Here is an 18,792-nt window from a genome sequence, read left to right as displayed (position 1 = left end):
AAGAAGTGCAGCCAGAGTGCTCCTTGGAGGCCAGGATGGCTAAGCTTCGTCTCTCCTACTTTGGACATATTGTCTGGAGGAAACAGTCTCTGGAGAAGTATGTCATGCTGGGAAAGGTGGATGGTCAGAGAAAAAGAGGAAGACCCCTAATGAGATGGATTGGCCAGGTGGCATCATTGATGGCGTCAAGCATGGCAGCGGTAGTGAGGTTGGCCCAGGATCGGACATTGTTTCGTTCTGCTGTGCATGGGGTCGCTATGAGTCGGTTTCGACTCGATGGCACCTGACAACAACAACAACAACAGTGTCTAATGTAGGAAACTATGTTTGGAATCAGAGGAACCCATGGTGAAGGTCAGGAACTCTGAACTCAGCAAGCTGCTTTCAAATACCAGCCCTTCTAAGTGTCCATAGTAACAGGATACTTCCTTCTTAGAAGTTTGCTGTGAGGATTAAGTGAGATAATAACATTACGTCTTTAACATAAACTCTAGAACAGAATAAGCAATCATTAAATGATAACCAAGACAATAACTATGACAATGAAGATGATGTGACTCTTTTATCCAGATATGTCCACTCTCTTTGCTTTTCTAGGTAGAAAATCACATCCTTTCCTTCATTGCGAGGTTGTAGTGATGGCATGCCATTGAGTTAATTTGGACTCATGGTACCCCTAGGTAGGAGAGCAGAATGGCCTTGTAGGCTTTCCTAGGCTGTAATCTTTATGAGAGCAGATCATGGACTCATTGTTTGATTCTAACTGCTGACCTTTCGGTTAGCAGCCAATTGTTTTAACCATTGTACCACCAGGATTCCCTTCATAGTGACAGATTCATCTTTTTCTTTCCTGTGTTCACATATTAATAAGAGGATTTCAAAATGTTTGTGGAAAAAATGGAATTAAAAAATGTAATTTTTCACCCCTTTCCAAGACTGAAATTCAAAGGGAATACACGAGCAGGCATGTAAGCTTGCTGGAGACCACACTGGTCTACTGGTGAGTGGAGGAGGGGGAAAGGCAGCAATGAAGAAATGAACTGAATTCGATCATGGTCCATAGACTGCTGTTGACCTGGAGATGAGAGAGAAAAGAGGAAGGTCTGGTTGGTCCGAAGTGTGGTGAGACCTGGGGACTCCCGAGCCCATGAACAAGGGCATAGCCATGGAGGGCTAGAGCTGAGAGTGAAGCATCCAGCTGATATGAAGTGAGGCGAGATGCACAAGAATGCACAAACTTGCAGATAGTACCCATTCAACCTAGCTTCGATGGCTTGATAATCCAAACTCAGCTAGAGGAAGATATAAAAAATCTTTTTTTTTTTTTGGATAAATGAAACAAGTGTAAATTCCTACAGTTTGATTCACTTGACCTATACTTATGGATGTCGCAGTTCAAAATACCAACTGAGAGGGAAGGAGTCTTCACATCATATATCAATCCTATTTCCTCTGTATACAGGTTGCCAGGGACAGGCAACTTAGACATTGGCTACCTAAAATAGGGGGAGGGGTGCTATAAAGGAACGAAATGACTGGCTTACAAATTTTCAAGAGGAAGTTTAGTTTCAGAGTATGCAGGGGAAGGAGAAATCTCCCCTGAATAGTTTTCATCTTGTCTAGACAGGTCTGGTGAAAAGAGATGGGGATAAGATTCTTATGATTCAATAGTGAGTAATTGTTATCATGACTAATCGTGACTGTCACAACTGTAAAGGTAGAAGTTTTGTAACAAAAAGGAGGGAGTTGCTAATCTTACAGCCCAGGAACAGAGGACCCTAGAACCATCAAGGGAGAAGAGCATGAGTGGAATGTGGGATCCTAACCAGAGAAGCAGTGATACCAGAGATGGAGACAGAGATGAGGACATGGAGAGAGGGAACAGCTGAGGACTCTAGACTCACGGGAAGAAAAAGGCTATGTGCTGTCGGCCAGGAGACAGGCTTGCAGAATGTGCCCTTTGGTTGTTTAAATGATTATATATTCTCCCAGCCCCGTCAAAAATAATAAAACAGAGGGAATAGAAGCAAATACTATTGAATAATGATGCGTGGAGGAGATTGTAATTGTTGCAATGAAATGATGAGCATAAAACTGATGTTCTCCCATATAAATTATCACTCAATTCACAATAAAAAACTTTAAAAAATAAATAAAAATAATGTAATTTTTCATAAACTTTTTGAAGCCCCCCCCGGTTTTTTTCCCTGTCTTTATTTGACGGAGACTGCCTTTACCTTATTGAATTGTAGTGTTAATTAGCAATACCTGTGTCTTGGTTCTTGCTCTATAGTTGCTGGGTAAGGCTGAGAAAAAGGAAACAAACATCTTTTGAGTTTCTTAGTGCAAAGCATCTTCACATAAAGATCTAAAATATATGATCTGCTTTGATTATCTCAAAAAACTCAGTGTCTTTACCAAATCCCACAGTAATTGCCAGAGGCAGAGCACCAACCCGCTCTGCAAAGCTGAGTCTACTGTAGTTTGCTTTTTCAACTCCACCGCCACAGAAACCTCTTCTTTATACTAGACTGTGGGCCGGAAGTGATCTGCTCATCAGGACCTCATGATTGCTTCTTTTCCCTATAGCTGCCCACAGACTTTTCAAACTAGTGTCTTTGACTTAATGTGATTGCTACTTCATTATTTTAGAATAACAGAACAATCTGCTTTCAAAAAAATTTAATTTGTACAATGTAAACAGTTCTTAAGATTAAATTATATGTTAATAAATAACTGATCTTTCCATTAGAGATCTTTAATGTCATAGCCTTGGGCACAGATCCTATTTTGGTTTCATCTTCTGTGTAGGACAGAAGTGTTTTTCTGATGATACCAATAGTGTATCTCAGCTTAATCTAAGACATCTCCTTAGAAATACAGATGCTTGTATGAAGCAAGCATGATCTTGTTGTTGTTGTTGTTAAGTGCCGTCAAGTCGGTTCCGACTCATAGCAACCCTGTACAGGGTTTCCGAGGGTGTAAATCTTTACGGGAGTAGAAAGCCTCATCTTTCTCCCGCGGAGCAGCTGGTAGTTTCGAACCGCTGACCTTAAGGTTCACAGCCCGATTCGTAACCACTATGCTACCAGAGTCTTAGGAGAGAGTTAATCCAACATAAGACTTATAAATTAAAAATAAAAATACTTATGGAGTGTTTATTTGTCAGACACGTAGCCTCAACCAGTCTCTAGTTGTAATATTGGAGGATTCTATAGACAAAATAATGCACAGGAAGCATCAAAAGAAGATGGAGTGCATACACACAGTCACTGTACCAAAAAGAACTGTTCTACATTCAATCATTTCAGTCGGCAGTATATGAACAAGAGCTGATGGTAGTGAAGGAAGAAGGTCAAACTGCAACCAATGGCACTGGCAAAAACAAGACTCCAGGTACTGATGGGATACCAACTGAGATGTTTCAACAAATATATGCAATGCTGGAATATCTCACTTATCTATCCAAGAAATTTGGAAGACAGTTACCTGGCCAGTTGACTGGAAGAGATCCATATCCACACCCATTCCAAAGAAAGGTGACCCAACAGACTGTGGAGATTAGCAAGCAGTATTATTAATACTGGAGTCCTGATGTGGCACTGTAGGGTAATGCACTGGACAAGGTCAGTTTGAACTGCAAGGTCAGTGTTTCAAACTCATGAGCCACTCACTCATTGGAGACCTATTCAGAGTTGCTGTGAGTCGGAACTGACTCCATGGCACTTAACAGAAACATCATTAATACTAAACATAAATGGAATTTTGCTAAAGTTAACTCCAAAAATGTCTGCAGCAATACTTCAACAGGGAACTTACAAAAATTCAAGTCCGATTCAGAAGAAGTCATGAGACGAGGATTATCATTGTTGCTGTCAGAAGGATGTGGGCTTAAACCAGAGAATACCAGAAAGATGTTTGCCTGTGCTTTATTGTGTGCTTTCACAATAACTATTCAACCTGTATCAACAAGTAATCTGAAAAACTGGACTTGAGGAAGAAGAACATGGCATCATTGTTGGAGGAAGGCTCATCAACAAACTGCGATATGCAAAGGATACATCCTTGCTTGCAAGAAGCAAGGAAGACTTGGAGCACTTACTGATGAAGCTCAAAGACTTCCGAGAAGTCTGTGTTATATGAAGAAAAATGTGGCATCAGAATTGGAGGAAGACTCAATAACAACCTGTGATATGAAGATGATATAACCTTGCTTGCTGAAAGTAAAGAGGACTTAAAACATTTACTGATGAAGATCAAAGAGGACAGCCTTCAGTATGGATTACATCTCAATATAAAGAAAACAAAAATCCTCACAACTGGACCAATAAACAACATTCTTATCAAGGGAGAAAAGATTGAAGTTGTCAAGGACTTCATTCTTCTTGGATCAACTATCAACACTCATGGAAGCAGCAGTCAAGAAATCAAACGATGTATTGCATTAGGCAAATCTTCTACACAATAACTTTTTAAAGTGTTGAAGAGCAAAGATGCCAGCTTGACAATTAACGTGCGACTGACCCAAACCATGGTATTTTCAATAACCTCATATGCATGCGAAAGCTGGACAGTGAATAGGGAAGACCATAGAAGAATTGATGCTTCTGAGTTATGGTGTTGGAGTAGAATATTGAAAGTGCCATGGGCTGCCAAAAGAACCAATAGATCTGTTTTGGAAGAAGTGCAGCCAGCGTGCTCCTTAGAGGCCAAGATGGCCAAGCTTCGTCTCTCATACTTCAGACATATTGTCAGGAGGGAGCAGTCACTAGAGAAGGATATCATGTTTGGGAAGCTGGAAGGTCAGAGAAAAAGAGGAAGATCCCCAGTGAGATGGATTGGCCAAGTGGCAGCGTTGATGGACTCAAGCATGGCTACAGTGGTGAGGTTGGCCCAGGATCGGGGCAGTGTTTCATTCTCCTGTGCATAAGGTTGCTATGGGTTGGTACTGACTCGATAGCACCTAACAACAACAACTACAATGCACCTTCATTGTAGATTACAACTTAACAATTGGACCATTAAGCAACATCATGATAAATGGGGAAAATCCTTGAAGTTACCAAGGATTTCGTTTTACTTGGCTCCACAATCAGCACCCACGGATGGAGACATTAGTCAAGATACCTGGTAATCTATCCTACTGGACAAATCTGATGCAAAAGACCCCTTAAAGTGTCAAAAAGTAAAGATGTCACTTTGAGGACTAAGGCAGGCTTAGCCTATGCCAGGGTATTTTCCATCACCTCCTATGAATGTGAAAGCTGGACAATGAATAAGGAAGACTGAAGAAGAATTGATGTCTTTGAATCATGGTGTTGGTGAAGATTATCAAATATACCATGGACTGCCGAAAGAACAAACAAATCTGCCTTGGAGGAAGTACAGAATGCTCCTTAAAAGCAAGGATGGTGACATGTTGCTTTGCATGTTTTGAACACATTATCAGGAGGGACTAGGCTGTGGAGAAGGACATTGTGCTTGGTAAAGTAGAGGGTCAGTGAAAAGAGAAAGACCCTCAATGAGATGAATTGACACAATGGCTGCTCCAATGAGTTCAAACTTTGCAGTGATTGTGAGCATGGCATCAGAGGCATTGTGTTGTGCATAGACCCATTAAGAATTGAATCACATTGACAGCACCTACCAACAACAGCAAAGCTCTACTACTTTCTGAGAGGTTGTCAGTTCAAAGCTACTCCGAGGCACCTCAAAGACAAGCCTGGCAATCTGCTTCTGGAGGTCACATCCTTGAAAATCCTACGGAACAGGCCTCCTCTGCACACAGAGGGTCATCAGGAGTCAGAATTAATGACAAGTGCTTTATAAATATTAAGCCATTTCTATCATTATGATGCCAGCTTAGGTGCATTGTCTCACTGAGTGTTCTTAGTTGCGATCGATAAAGATAATGTTCTGTTAAAACAGAAAGAGAGGAAAAAACAACAGCTGCCCTCAAGTGATTCTGAGTCACAACGAGTCCATGTGTTTAAGAGTAGCTCTGTGCTCCCGAGGGTTTTCAGTAACTGTAATCTTTTGGAAGTCCATCATCTGACCTTTCTTCTGGGTGCTTCTGGGTAGATTCAAATCACCACCCTTCTGTTAGTTGTCAAGCATTTAACCTGTAATGAAGGAGCTGATTTTTAAAATATCGAGTGAGTCACAGCGTTGTTAGGAGCACTGGAGGCTAGGTTATGTTGTTCCTGCCTGATTTACACTGTCATACCTCCACATGCTAGAAGTCGTGGTAACGTTGTTGGTTACAAGTTGGGCTACTAACCTCCACATCAGCAGTTCCAATTTACCAGCTACTCTGTGAGGGATAGATGAGGCTTTCTGTTCCTGTAAACATTTATAGCTTGAGAAAACCTATACAGGGTCATCATGAGCCGGAACCAACTCAACAGCACCACCGCAATCTCCACATGCTGGTCCACCTGGTCTCTTCTGCACTAGGAGTTCATTCTTGCAGCCACTGGAAACCTATTACTGTTTCATTGCTGCCACCGTTGGGGTAAGGGAAACAGATAATCAAACAAAAACTCGATGCATATTTTATTTTCTGGCATTGCTCACGTCTCAATGTGCAAAACAGGTGTGTCTAATAGACAGCACCTAAGTCACACACTTGTTTCCTAGCAGCAAGGAAGCTTGGGAACCGGAGTTCTGGTTTGTAAGACCAAGCCTTTTACTCAAAGAGACAGGTTATTCCAACGATGAAGGACAGCTACAAATGTGACAGGTGTCCCCTGCAGGTGTATCGTGATTCTACAGGAAAACTGTATTGCATCTGACTCTCAGTCTGCAGTCTGTCTTAAAAGAATATTTGATTGTGGGTTTTTTTGTTTAATAATGTCAATACATTCTACTGTTCTGTGAACCCTACTGTATCCATGAATTCTGCACCTGTGGATTCAGGGATCAGAATATTTAATAGAGGAAAAAGCAATTAAGTCATCAAAGCAATCCCTCAAAGGCTAAGTAGGAGCAAAAAGTGCTATTTACATATTTGCTTTGTATTAGATATTGTAAATAATCTAGAGATGGGTGGTTTGTGTGTTGCTGTGATGCTGGAAACGATGTCACTGGTATTTTAAATACCAACAAGGTCACCCACGATGCACACACAGGTTTCAGTGGAACTTCCAGACTCCTGAAAGCCTTATCAACAGTTGTTGTTGTAAAGTGCCGTCGAGTCGATTCCGACCCATAGTGACCCTATAAGGGTTTCCAAGGAGCAGCTGGTGAGCTTGAACCGCCAACCTTGCAGTTCAAATGGCTTTGCAGTCTGACACATTAACCCACAGTGCCACACCAGAACTCCTTATCAACAGTAGCAGAACATTATTTGACATAATGTGAGAAGATGAGTCTCTCAGGTTGGAAGTCTCTCAAAAATGACTGAGGAAGAGTTACCTTCATGATGTACATGGAACATTTTACCACACTTTCATAAGATGCTACCATTTAGGGAATAGGGGAAGGCAGTGGTGGTTCAGGAGTGGAGTTCTTGCCTTCCATGGTGGAGGAGACATTTCTCTCTTTTTTGTTTGTTTTCAACCATATGATTAAACTCTGAAGAGCTACCTCCCAGGAGCCATATTAGTGAATTAGTTTCTACAACCGTAAAGACGTGCTTAAAAATGTCTTTGAAATAGAAAATAATTAGCCCATTGCCATCAAGTTCATTCCAATTCAACGTGACCCTGTAGGGCAGAACAGAACTGTCCCATGGGGTTTCCAAGGCTTTATGGAAGCAGACTGCCACATCTTTCTCCTATGGAGTTGTTGGACTCAAACTGAGCAATTGAATGCTTAATCACTACACCATCAGGCCTCCTTAAATCAATTAGAACTCTCATATTTAGCACATAATCAATGTCTGTTAAATGACTAAAGGAAAACAAACAAACAAACAATGAGTGAACAGATGTTTCAAACTGCCCTTTTGTTATCATAAAAATAAAACAAACAACTGCTGTGGAATCCATTCCAGCTCCATCTCATAGAGACCCCCATGCATGTCAGAGCATAACTGTGCTCTACAGGGATTTCAATCATTGATTTTTCAGAAGTACATCTCCAGACTTCCCTTCCTAGCCAATTCTGGATGGATGGGAAATATCAGTCTTCCTGTTAGCAGTGAGTATGTGAACCTTATCCTACAAAGGCTAAGAATGGGCTTTGTATCAATCATCTCTAAAGAGGAGCTTCAAAGGAACTCCCATGTTGGACTTGAAATGGTACCATCTGGACATACTAATAATGCATCTGGACTTACGTGGCTTATCACTGTGGCGGGACTTTGCATTCTCTGCCTTCGCTGTCTTCTGTTTCACGTTCGGATGGCAGTGGGTGGTACACAAGGAAGACTGACAAGACTTGTCTGTATCCACACCCACAGGTATAGGAAAATGCAAGCGAGTGTATATGCTAATATTGGTTACTTTGCTGAGGATGCTAATAGCTCCAAGCCTGGAGAACTTGTTCAATTAAAGGGTAAATATTTCACAGGAAGTTCAAGGACCAAGCTACAGGAATGTCATCAGCGGTAATAGGAGTCATGTGGTTAAGTGCCCACACACCAGGCTGAATATTTCCCTTAAATATTTTGAAAACAGAAGCACGAAGGGTATTTGGTTCATGCTGAGCCTCGTTATCCTGCCCAGATATGATTCCCTCAAAAGAAGAAAAAGAAAGGAAAAAGTGTGTTACTCCAAAGGCATCTGGGAAGTCATCGTTTTGAGCCATTTAGCCTTCCAACAGGCTAGGTACCAGTCTTACAAGTGACTCTGGATTGTGTCTTGCCTAGGAGCTTTCTGTGGTTTTCATTTAAGCCAATTATTTAAGGCAAAGCTATCTTTCATATTAAAACCCAGTGGGCAACTTGTAAGCCTCGAGTAAATTGCACAGGGGGGACATTTTCAAGCTTTATGATATCAAACTGCCAACTTGCCTCACTAGTTATGAAAGAAAAAGAAACCAAAAGTTTGCCTGATTCTACATTTCACGCACAAACAAGGGAACCTCAAAGGCATCTTAAAAAATGTAATCTTGCCTGGTCAAGCTTTGTAGCTTCCATGGGCCCTATGAAACGGAGTGGGCTGGACATACTACATTAGCCCTAGAAACTGTCAGAATTACTGGTGTCCCATTCAGTTCGAGGACAGTTAGGCAGGAAGACCGCTCTCAGTATTTGCAACAGGACATTTCTTCTGCTTCCAGAAATTGACTAAATCCCTGGTCTCCTGAGAAGAGCAGCAAATAGAAGAATGAAGACCAAGCTTGAAGGACACAGAAACTCCCCACAACCCAAATCAGCAGACCCGCGGCACAGAAAACTGTTCCTTTCAGAGGAGCTTCCTAGTCTGCAAATTGTATTTCCACAGAGCTTCCCTCTGTGAGGAAGAAAGCCCCAACCCTTTACGCTGAGTGACTCCCACTCAAATACCCCAGAAAGATGAGTTATGTACTTGTTACCCTTACTTGTTTTCGCATATCTGAACCCCTGCCTCAGCCAGCTACCTCTGGGCACATCCCCAGAGATGGGGGGCAGAAAAACAAACCAAATAAAAAGAACAAATTAGCTCCAGCAGTACCATTTCCTTCCACTTCAGCTACCAGCCTATATTGTGTCCTCTATTAGGCAGGAGCCTGGGGAGCTGATTAGACTGGTCCAGTTTCCAGAAATCACCCTTGGAGAAGGCATGTTGGATGGCATGGAGGTCTTGTTAAGTGTATATTTTTTTTTCCCATTTTACAAGAGGTCACAGCTCAGAACCAACCAACAGTTCCTGCTGTGCTGATGGGAAAGTGAACAAATGCGTCACATTTTATTGCCTCGACACAGTGCCTGTTGATTTGGGAAAGTACTGAAAAATAATCAACAAACCACATGGAACTTGTATGCCAAAACTCAAGGAGTTGCATGTAAACTAGTTAATTTCCAGTTGCTGTCAGATCAACCCTGACTCATGGAGGCCTCACAGAGACCCAAACTGGGTTCCATGCGGTTTTCAATGGGTCGGTTTTCCGACTTGACAGGTCTTTCTTCTGAGACACCTATGGGTGGCCTTGAATCACCAACCTTCTGATTAGCAGTCAAGAATATTAACCAGGGACTCCCTTTATACATAACTGAGGGGAAAAATAAACAGAAAAAAAAAAAAAAAAAAACCATGCTGAAAAATAATCATTCATTCATTTTCCAAATCATTTCTGAAACACTTATGCTGTCTCACACACTGGAATTTCAGAGATCTGAAGGACATGGTCATTGTCCTCAAGTCAGTATCAAGGCAGGCATAGCTAGTCAGCTATCTAATACTGTCAATTGTATCTCCAAAGCATCTTTCAAAATCACCCAATCCTCTCCAACTCCACCACCATCAAGTTAGCCCAAACTGTCACCATCTCTCACCAGAAGTTTTACAATAGCTTCCTAACTGGTCTGTCCACATTCTTCCTTAGAATCCATTCTCCAAAGCTAAATTAATCTTTTTAAATCCACCTTACAATCTTTGAGTGACTGCCCAGTCCTCACAGAGTAAAAATAAAATGCTTTAAAATGCTCCTCAGACAATGTCTGTTATGACCTCATCAGTTGCAGAAATGGCCCCGTTTCTCCACCCCTCCCTGCATTTATGGTCTTTCTTTGTCATAGGCCCTTGCAGCACTTTCCATGAGGAATCTCATTCCCAACTTCTGAGTCTGGGCTGGCTTGGTAACTTGCTCAAGAGGCCTCAGGCATTTCCATTCATTCACATGGATTCCTGTCACCACCATGTGAGCAAACCCAAACTACCTAACAGAAGATGACAGACCACATGGAGTAGAGCCAAATCCAGCCAGTTTCCCCAGTGGTGTCCCCAGACACGTGAGAGACGCCAACCGCTATCACCTTATAGCTGCCCACAGATGAGCCTAGCCCAGAAGAATCACACAACTGACCCTACGGACTTGGGGGCGATAATAAACAGTTACTGTTTGAAGACAGTACATTTTATTGAGTGGTTTGTTATACAACAAGGCTAACAGGCACACTGCCTCTACATCCACATCGATCCCCTTCTCCTTCTCTGGAAATCAGCAATGTTGCCTTTCTCCTCACTCTCTATCACTTGCCAGGCTTACTTCTGCCACTGGACTTTGAATATTCTGGTCCTTCTGTGGGAACCCCGTAACCCAGCCCTTTTTGTACTGTTATCGTCTCTTCTTCCTACCCAGATCATCTCAGTCACCACTTTCTAAGCACAACTCCCACAGACTTCCTACACAACAGTTCATATGTTGCATGTGACACATTACACATTTCATGTTCTCATATCATGAGATAACACAGTTTGATCGTTACAGCCCAGACTCTGAAGCCAGACTGGCTCGGTTTGAATCCTAGCTGTATCTTTGAATCTTAGTGTGCTTTGTGTGCAGGGAAGTCTCTTAGCTCCACTGAGTCTCAGTTTCTGCCTAAGTGAAACTGACATCATCCTGTTCCCTACCTCATATAGAGGACCCAAGGGGTTAGTAAGTTGCTTAGAACAGTGCCTGGAATGTAGCAAGTGCAAGATGAGAATTAAGGCATCATGTATGTCTCTTTCAAAACACTTATTATAATTGTAATTTGAATGGAGTTTTGTGATTCTTTCATTAGTGTCTGTAAACCAAAGTTAGGCAAACGTTTTCCATAAGGCACCAAAGAGTACATATTTTAGAATATTCGGGTAAGTGCATCTCAATAGCAGCTACTCATCTCTACTATTGTGACACTAAAGCAGCCATAGACAACATGCAAACAAGCAGGTATACCTGTGCACCCATAAAACTTTATTTATAAAAGTGGGCAGTGAGCCTGGTTTGGCCCAGGGGCTAGAATTCCTGCTATATGAACTATGCGTGAAAACAGAGCCCATGACTGGTTTTCAATCGAGTCTCCGTGCCTCAATACTGTGTTTAACATTTAGTTTCAGAATATATCTTGTACTCACACTGTTGTGGTTGTTGTTGTTGCAAAGTGCTGTCCAGTCATAGGGTTTTGAAAGAGCGGTTAGTAGGTTTGAGCCATCTACTTCGCTGTGAGCTGACCTGTGCTTATCCTACAGAACCACACTAGGATTACACATTGTAGAGAGTTTGAAGTCCAGCCCAGAAACACAAATGTGTATCCAGTTCTTCATAGTCTTTCAATCTAAGTGACTATTCTTAAGTGCCATGGAGTCAGTTATGACTCATAGTGACTCTGTATAGGGCTTCCAAGGAGCTGGGTTTAAACTGCTGACCTTGTGGTTAGCAGTCTAGGACTTATCCTACAGCCCCACACTAGGAATCCGAAAGTAGGTTGTTTTTAAATGCCTTCATGTCAATAAGGAAGGAAACACAATGCTTGGATATTAGCTTGAAATGAAAAGGCAGGTAGGAGGAAGGGAAAATTATAAGAAAAATACACAGAAATGAATAATTAAATAGACTATAGTCCACTGGAGCCCTGGCCTGGTGTTGTAGAGTAAGTATTGCACATCTTACCATACGGTTGGTGGTTCAAAGCACTCTAAGTCATTCCTTGGAAACCCTAGGTAGAGTCGCTATAAGTCGGAACTGACTCCACAGCACTTAACTATAACTATAAGACAAATAGTCCACTAGACTGTTGGATACGTCATGTGTGTTTTGTATTATGGTCCCTTCCCCAGCCAGGATCACATTAAGATTGAGGAAGACTTTTCACATCTGCAGATAATCTTGCTTTTCTCTGATAGCTCTCACTGTCTACTCCACAACCTCTCTCTGCCTCCCTGCAGCACTGTGATGGGTACTCGTGGTGCAGTAAACTGCTTCAGGTATCTCTTCTAGCTGCAGTATCTGTAATTCCCACCAACCAACTGTTTCTTGATGGGTCTAGCTAAGAGAAGGTGGGAGAAGATGCTGATGGATTATGTGATTTGGTTGTTTGTGGTTATAAACAGGGTTAATTGTAAAAACTTGTAACTCTAACATGGATATATAACGATCCATTTCAGAAGCAGGAATGGGAAATCTCACTACCATCAAAGAAGAGCCAGAGTGGAGCGTGACCTTTGGTCCCTGAGATCTCTGTACATTGAATCTCCTCAGGCTATGGATCCGAAAGCTATAACACCAGAGAAGTGGCAGAGCCTTGGGCTTCCCAGCCCATGGGACAGACAAAGCTGAGTAACTTGGGTCCTGAGATTTTAATGGGAATTGTATTAAGCTTCAGTATCCATCTGAAGAGAACTGCCTCCGCAAACACGTTGAATCTTACAGTCCATGACTACTGTATACCTCTCCAGTTATTTAAAAATTCTTTGAATTCTTTCATAAGCATCTTGTAGTTCTCAGTATATAAATCCTTGTTGGGTTTTGGTTGTATATGTGCCATGGAATTGCTTCCAACTCATAGCAACCCTGCATAGGGTTTCCGAGGCTATAAATCTTTATGGGAGCAGAAAGCCTCATCTTTCTCCTGCTGAACAGTTGGGAGTTTTTAACTGCTGACCTTGAGGTTAACATCCCAATTTGTAACCACTATGATACCAGAACTCTTTATATAAATCCTATATGTGTTTTATTAGATTTACACTAAAATATTTCATGTCTTGAGAACTTATAAATAATAAGTGTATTTTTCATTTTGATTTATATGTGTTCATTATTAGTATCTAGAAATGTAATTTATTTTTGTATGTTGAACTTATATCCTATGACCTTGACGAGCTCATTTATTAGTTCTACAAGTGTTTGATAGAAACATTGGAATTTTCAACGTAGACCATCATATTACCTGCTCAAAGGGACACTTTTATTTCTTTCTTCCCACACTATGTGCCTTACAGTCCATCCCTTTCTTGTCTTATTGTACTGTCTAGAGTTTCCAGTATTGATGATTAACATGGGAAGCCTTGCTGTGTTTTGATTTAGGGCAAAATCACTCAATAAAAGGCATATTTTTCATTCCAGCTGCTTCTGGCCTCAGCTATGTGATCTTCACAAATTCACTTAAGTTTCTGGATCTCAGGTGCCACCTTTAGATAATGGGGTCACATGATAATACTCACTTTACAGTGTTTGTAGGAGCCTGGGTGGTACTGTAGGATAAGCACTGAAAGGTTGGTAGTTCAAACACACCAGCCACTCAATGGGAGAAAGTTGAGGCACATAGGGTCACTGTGAGTTGGGACTCACTCGGTGCCACTGGGTTTGAGTTCTGCTTTACAGAGATAAACTAGAATTCATTAATTAAAACATATGCTACAGGCCCTAACACTTAAAGGACACTCAATACCACAAACATTCACAAATAGTGTGTCCATATGAATTACACACACACACATAGGTGGAGGCTCCAAAATGTTCATGGAAAAAAATGACCATTGAATTCCGTTTTCCCAGGAAGGTTTTGAAAGCCCCCTTGTATAATGGGTAGAAATGACAAATTTAGGTTTAAAAGTTCTGACAGAGCACACTCACACATACACAGTTCATGTCTTGTGACATTTCTAGAAGTGAATTCTGGCCTTCTTCACCCTCATTCAATATTCCAAAAATGTTAAGTTTGATCATATTTGTATGTTGGTGTTAAAGTGCCATCCTGTCAGTTCCGATTCATAGCGACCCCGTATAGGGTTTCTAAGAAGCGACTGTTGGGTTTGAACTGACCTTGTAGTTAAGCAGTCCTGTGGTTTATCCTACAGCCCCCCACTCATATAAGCCACGGTTCAGAGGTCACCGTGGATCCAGTTTAGTACTGTCTGGAAACTGTGTTTGCTCTGGGGCAGTTCATAGCTGGATCTGAGGGCGTGTTGCTCCTTGCAGCCTATCTGAGCTCAGAGAGAGCAGAAGGTCAGGAGGAAGGCTGGGAGGATGGGGGCGGGGGGTGGGGGTGGGGGAACTGCCACAAACTGAGCATAGGTGGGGGTTGTTGCCAGTGTGTGCCCAGTGGTGAGTTACCCACTTGAAACTGGACTGTAGGACTGTGCTGGTGTGGACACACATCGCCTCAGCCCTATAGGACCCCCAAGTGGCTAGTCCGACCCATCTCATCCGAGCAAGGGATCAAAACTAATGGAAGTCAGGGATCAGGGATGACGATGAGGCAATGATATAAGAGTATATTAACTGTTTGCATTCAGGGACTCCTAAATGCACCCTTAGCTCAGGAGGAAGATTCAAGCAGTCTATACACAGCCAAGGACAGAAAGCGCATAGCTGCCGGTGTGCTGGCCTCTCCAGCCTCCTGGGTGTGGAGACACCCCGCCCTCCCCCGACACCTTCTGGGCTGGAACCAATGTCTCCTTATGAGGGCTGTTTCCAGCATGGAAAAAGTGATTTCTCCCCACATTGGGGACCGCAGTTTACAAAGCAGGAAAGTAATTCTGCCAGGGGAAGAGTTGCTTGAGAAACTCGAGTTAAGCTAATAGGAATCAAATCTCTGCATCACCAAGCACCAAGAAGAAGACTTAACATGATGTCACCAGACAAGAAAAAAAAAAAAAAAAAAAACTGAACTAGAAATCATCAGTGTGTGAAAATGTATTGGTATAGCACGCTTATGAAAGTAACCGTGGGGGATGCACGGTATGAAAAACTGTATGATGTGTGTAATTTGTTAAAAAAAAAAAAAATCTTATCCTGAGTCTAAACTTGAATTCAGAAGGGGAAAAAAAGAACATCATTTACGACATTGCTTGTGAACGCCCATCATTTAATTTCTTGGGTGATTTTCTTGTATTGTCCCACCCCACCCCCACCCCGGACCTACAGGGTGTCATGAATGAAACAGAACTCAACTCAGGGGAAAAAAGAAAAAAACCCTCAAAAAGAGCACTCATCATCCCCCGAGACCACTCAGTTATCAGCAAACCAGGCACTTTATCCTACATCAAGCGTATGTGAGCACTTGAGCCCGAAAATGCTTCCTGTTGCCTATCAGACACTGCTGGTTTAATCAAGCTGTCGATAGCTCCAAATGCTATTACTTGCCAGACAGATGCTCTGAAGGATGAAAAATGAAATGGCATCCTGCTATTTCTAGCTATTGTGTTTCTTTTGCCTGTCATGGCTAGCACAATCACAGAATGCTCCGTAAACTAACTTGAGAAGGTTCTTGTTGTTGTTTTTAATTTGGAGAATCCCTATTGTGATGCAAATCCCCATGAAGGCACTATATAAAATGTAAGGTTCCTAAGAAATGGTGTATGGTAATGTTTTTCACATGCTCTGGCCAGAAGAATCTACCTTAACTCATTGGATGAAAAAAAACAGGGAAAGACGACAGAGTCAGGACTACAGCATTAGGTCTGTAGGGCATGGGCTAACATTTTTGTATTAATTGGTATAAACCACAGAAATTTAAAACATGTGTTTTAAGAAATTGATTTTGGTGAACTTCAGTAAAGAAGGAACGTCTTAGAAGGTATGAGAATAGCTGTTGACCCCTGGTATCTCATGCCTTTCCATGACATCATATGTCTGGTTAGCTTCTACCAGCATCTCTAGCTGCCCACGTTGCCTTTTAACATCATGAGTGTTGAGGGCAGAGAATTAACGACTTTGGAAGCAGCCCTCAAACAACAACTAAGAAAAGTTTGAGTACAAAGGCTGTCTCAGTCGTTGGGTGAGATTCCTATGAGGCACGTATTCTACAATGGCTCCCAGGACACCCATCAGGACTAAGTTTCAATCACTCGCAATTTGTTCTTGCTTAAAAATGCATCCCTTATTGGCTGACTCCCCAACTCGATCTCATTTCATTTTTATACTACTGGTGTCTCTAGGTCAGCTTCTGGGGGAATCAAAACTAATGGAAGTCAGGGACCAGGGATGATGATGAGGCAATGATACAAGAGTATGTTAGCTGTTTGCATTCAGGGGCTCCTAAATCCCCCTGCTACATACATAGTAGGTAAGGATACAAGACTAGGGAAGGATACATCAATGGCGCCTTTGACACTTCTGTTCTGGGATTCCACTCCCACTGCTTAGACTCTGTTAACACCAATGATGGTTGCCTTCATTATGAATAACTCTTAAGTATTCTGTCTTTGTCATCAGTTAAAGTCAAAGCCCCAGAGAAGAGGAAAAAATGGCTACCCTTGGGTCACACACCACCTACCCAGTGGTAGGAAAAGGGAATAACTGGTCGCCTTTGGCTTTTTACAGTGAGCAATGAGAGAAATTCACAAAGAGAGGCTCAGATTAGGTCAGATTAGGATGAATTTAGTAGGCTGAGAGTTAAACAACGATAAATGTTCACTATAGTATAATTGAATATGTATGCTGTTTTTAACTTTCAAGCCTCATTTGGTGTCTGTTGTCTCTTTCTGTGGTCTATAATAATGCTCTGATAAGGATTCAAAACTCTTCTATCTTGTGCCCACCTAGTTATTTCATTTACTCTAAAATACATATTTTTTCTCATTTTGGTATTTCAGAAAATATACTATAATATAGGAAATTTGTACTATAGTATAAATTTATGTAGTATATTATACTATATAATATAGGTGTGGGGTATAATATAGGAAAATTATCAAAACTGATGTCTTATAATCAGTTAAATTTTTTTCCCCTTGAAAGTTGATAGATTGAATTGTATACTCCCAAAATATGTGTCAACTAGACTGGGACATGACTCACAGTGCTTCTTATGCAAACAGACAGTGAAAAGTTTTTTAATATGAACATTCAGCCCTGTATACTGCTATCGGGACCCTGGTGGCACAGTGTGTTCAGCATCAGGCTACTAACTAAAAGGTCAGCAGTTCAAATCCATCATCTCTTCCAAGGAAGCAAGATGAGAGACCCTATAGGGCACTTCTGCTGTGTCCTCTAGGGTCACTTTGAGTCCAAATCGACTCGATGGCAGTGGGTTTGGTTTTGATTTCGTACCCAGATCAATAAGTCCTGGTGTGGCGCTGTGGGTTAATGTGCTGGACTGCAAGGTCAGCTGGAACTGCAAGGTCAGCAGTTTAAGCTCACCAGCGGCTCCTAGGAAACCCTATACAGGGTTGCTATGGGTTGGAATCAACTCAGTGGCACGTAACAACAACAACAAAAAGGCAGAAGAGTTTGAAAGTGCCTAATAGTGAAAGCTTAAGGAGCTCTGGTAGCATAATGGTTACGAATCGGGCTGCGAACCTTAAGGTCAGCAGTTCGAAACTACCAGCTGTTCTGCGGGAGAAAGAGGAGGCTTTCTGTTCCTGTAAAGATTTACAGCCTCGGAAACCCTGTCCAGGGTCACTATGAGTCAGAACTGACTCCACGGCACATAACAACAACAATAGTGAAAGCTTAGGTTGCTTTGAAGAGACTATTGGTGGAATTAGGAGCACCGAAGGCAATTTTAGTGAGGGCACAGATGGGAGTGAGGAGACTTGTTCCACTGGAGGTGGTGTAAACCGACACAGGGAGACTGAGGTGAGGTGGTGGGCAAGCCACCCGTGGAGCAAGAGAGCTGAGTGCCTTCGGGCTAGAGGCTTCCTGGCAGAGTAGGATGCCTGGGCACTTGCTAATGGAGGTTGGCTTGCTGACCCACAGAACAAGATAGTTGAATGCCTTTAGGCTGAGGCTTCCTGGTGGAGTGGGCTGTCTCGGCACCCTTATTGTCGAGCTAAATTGCTTTGTAACACTTGCCTAAGATGTCTGCCTAGGTGGACGAGAGGCCAAGAGGTCAAGGAACCAAGAAGCAGAAGCTGACTAGACAAGAAGCAGGAGAACCAGAGTGGCTTCAGTCTGAAAGGGAGGACCATGAGCTCTGGGTCCTCTAAGAGCCATAGTCTC

This window comes from Chrysochloris asiatica, unplaced genomic scaffold, assembly GCF_000296735.1.
Source record: "Chrysochloris asiatica unplaced genomic scaffold, ChrAsi1.0 scaffold00005, whole genome shotgun sequence".
NCBI lineage: Eukaryota > Metazoa > Chordata > Mammalia > Afrosoricida > Chrysochloridae > Chrysochloris > Chrysochloris asiatica.
Note: the sequence above shows the minus strand (reverse complement) of the source record.